Source organism: Lactuca virosa, chromosome 3 (assembly GCF_052849685.1).
Source record: "Lactuca virosa cultivar CGN04683 chromosome 3, Lactuca_virosa_CGN04683_v6, whole genome shotgun sequence".
In the NCBI taxonomy this organism is placed as follows: Eukaryota; Viridiplantae; Streptophyta; class Magnoliopsida; order Asterales; family Asteraceae; genus Lactuca; species Lactuca virosa.
This window is the reverse complement of record NC_136428.1, coordinates 187,099,094-187,102,968: the sequence shown is the minus strand read 5'-3', so window position 1 is coordinate 187,102,968 and position 3,875 is coordinate 187,099,094.

Below are 3,875 nucleotides of genomic sequence, written 5' to 3'. Positions count from 1 at the left end.
CTACCATCTCAGAATGGAAAGAGCCCAAGCGCTCCTCCAACACCTCCATGATACCCTCCTTGATTATACCAAAGATCACAGGAGTCTGGTCAAGTATGCTACGGGTAATCTCAGACGAAATGAACTCCCGCGTCGGATCATCCAATCCAAAACTTGATCCTGAGCCCTCACCATCACCAGAACCACCAACCGGTCTGCTTCGAAGAGTCACCATACTGAAAATAGACCATATAAACCATCATAATACACATTAATATATATATATGTAGAAGGTAGTATAGGCCCGTACTACAGGAATCGAAGGATCCGTACCCGAGTCAAGGAGAACTGCAATGAAACCAAGAAGCTTGTATAGTATGAGACTTTTCGATATATATATATATATATATATATATATATATATATATATATATATATATATATATATATATATATATATATATATATATATATATATCGAAAAGTCTCATACTATACAAGCTTCTTGGTTTCATTGCAGTTCTCCTTGACTCGGGTACGGATCCTTCGATTCCTGTAGTACGGGCCTATACTACCTTCTACATCTATCTGTACTCTAGTCAAGGATCGCTTTGAATCCTCCAAGTCAATCCTCATCCACACAAATAATCTTCCACAAGAAAAGGCTCCCATCACTAAATCTTTTCGTAGGATTTCCTAGAGCAATCCCCATACCACTCTCTGCCATCAGCTGCAGAAGGAACTCCTACCAACACCCTCTAACTAGCTCACGAATACAATTACATATCGTTGACACCAGATAATTCTTCGAATGAAATGTCTCACATTGCAACGGTTGGACTCAAATAAGAGCTGCATAATAGTGTTAAAACCTAACCTTCTAAAATTATTTAGTTTCCATAATATGTAACTTAGCATATTCGCTTACTAGTTAGTTGAAGTTAGTGAGAACTCCTAAAAAGCACAAAGCAAGCAACATTCGAGCATTGAATAATCGGAATCAAGCATAACCTAATCAGTCCATCCTATCATTGACTGATCAGTACGAGCATGCAAGTATACAAGCTCATATAGTAGGCATATAAAGGCATCTCTCCTAGCATTCTATCATGCAAATCCTGAGCAGATCCTTATCCCTAACTAGCATGCGATTCACAGATTCATAAATCAAAACCTATCATAATCATGTATGGGTATTTTGGGAAAAATTACTTGAGCTCGGTCGATTGCATGCACCATACTCTTTTCTTTTATTAGAAACCATTTTTATAAAATATTTGTTTTTGAAAAATTCTACCAAACCCTTAGTTTGAGTTCATATATACCCGAGATTATGCCCGAATCCCTCAAACTAAGGCTCTGATACCAACTTGTAACATCCCAAAATTAAGACCAAAAAATTTCGTTTTTAAATTAGTAAAACTATTATCCAACATCATCATAAAACCATGGTGGAACAAAGTATATCAAATACATCATAAAACATTAGAGTAATCACAAAATGAGGAATGAGGTGGTGTGTGCACTGCAATCATCCCGGGCTCTTCCCCTTCGAACCAGTAGTACCTGAAAACATAAACTAAAAACTGTAAGCACAAAGCTTAGTGTCACACCCCCAAACCAAGGATGGCGGAAACGTCCGGGGGTGGGAATGACTTCATGTATAGTATCACAACAACGAGTATAATAGTGCTCATAGTAAATACAAGCATCATAAATATAATTGAAAAGGTTACACCATAGTATGAATTACATGTTTCGAAATCAATTACATTATGATGACAAAAATGTATTAACTGACGTCTTTGCGTCCCATCCTCAAAAGCAGTTGGTTACCGGTTTTACTGGTTTCCAGAGAATACAAGTAGTTTTGAAAGAGTGTCAACAATTAAGTCGGTGAGTTCATAAGCTTTTGGATGTAGTGTTTGAAAACCTTTGTTTGTAAAGGCAATGTATACTCAAGAAAAATCCAATATTTTCCTTAGAAAATGTTATGTAGTCTTAAATCCCAAGACCGAATGTATGAGTGTGTTTCGTAATTGTAACGAAGTATGCAGTTTTAAATATATAAACCCCCTTTTTAAAGTAGAATTTCCCGTAAACTTTAAGTGTTGTTAACTCCCTATGTGAGTCACTATAACCATACTACAACTGGATGACCTGCTACAACGTTTTTCAGACGTTAGAATTGTTATGACTTTTGTCACCTGTAGACCTGCAGGTCCCGCTGTAGCTAGCAACAAGGTGTGGGGTGTCAATCCTAACATAGATCTATATACAATTATCACGCTCTCCCTACAAGAGACTCTGGTTATAACTTACAGAAATTTTTAACCCGTACTTTAAAAGTACAATTGAAGAATTGTCTCACAACCTTCGTTAACAAGTTTACGTGTGGTTTAAATGTAAAACATTTTCCGTGGTAGTAATAAATCCCCTTTTTATGTAGTATATTTGAAATGTAGAATCCATAAACCATACCCGTTATAGTTTATTGTACGTGTTCGAATTGAATGTAAACCCTTATCATGAATGACTAATTTTTGTTTATGATCTTAAACTAACAAGAAATACATTCAACATTTAGAAACTTATTGTTATACACTTTGCTCAACATGTTACAAAGTGTTGTTAATATTGTAAGCTGTTTAACTAGCTTTTAACTTTTCTGCACTGTTTTAGTAAAATCACAGAAAAATCATACGAAGTCGAAAACTGAATCTGTAAACTATGAGAGTTTAGAAAGTGTATCTAGTTTGTTCATAATTTTTATTATGATTTTTAGAAGTCTGTAACTTGTGTGAAAATGTTCAACTTCACAGACTGGTCCGAAGTTGTTTCTGAAATGATAGACAGTTTTGTAAAAATCGCCATAAATTGTAGAAAAATCGTATGAACGTTTGCAAGTAGTCATTAGAAATTTATAAACCTGAACTATTTGCACCTTGTACAGTTTTGAAAACTAAAAAGTTTAAGATGTTCAAAACAGTCCGTGAATGGAACTAAACTTTCCTGATGAAAGCTGATGTTTGAGTTTAGTTAAGTTTTTGGTTTATTAACTTGTATTCCCCCCTAAAACTTGATGAAAACATGAAAATGTTGGGGTATGAACTCACGTTGTGTGGTTCTCTAAGATGAATGTCGAAGGAAAGGAGTTTCCAAGTCAAGAACACTTGGAAGATGCTTGAAGGCTTTAAGATCTAAGAACACATATGTCGATATTTGTGTAAGAATTCCATGATCTTAGTGAAGTAGTGTAGAATGTTTATGTGTGGGAAAGAAAAAATTACCAACAACAAGGGAAGAACTTGTGACACTTGGAGGAACTCGAGTTTTTAGAGAGAAGTATGAGAGGGTGTAAAAAGTGTGTCTTGGGAAGAGGAGAGTGGGGTTTTATAGGTGGAAGAGTGAGGGATTAGAGAGTGAGCTGATGGATGGGATTTTATGGAGGTATGGGAAGATCTCGAATTGACTAGAGTAAGGTGGGAATAGTGACATGGAGTGGGTGGGTGGTTGGTGTCATAGATTCTTGGCAAAGTCAACACTCCAAAGCCATACCTTGTACAAGATTTTGTCCAAAGATATGATTTTCCCTCAAAGATATGATCAAATCATGGGTCTATGGAGTTTAATTTATTAAAATATGGGTTTGGGTGAAAAATCCCCGTCAAAATCATGAAAAACGAGCTTAAAAGACGAATCTAGTCGAAAACCGGGAAAAAGGAGCGAACTTGCGAGACCAGACCGAAGGTTCGGTCCTATAGAGTGAGAACCGAAGGTAGGTTCGGTCGTAAGCCTTGCACGCGAACTCAGTCAGGAGGGGACCAAAGGTGAATTGGACCGAAATAGACCGAAAGGGCTTGTCCGAACCGAAAGTGAGTTCGGTTCCTAGGAGC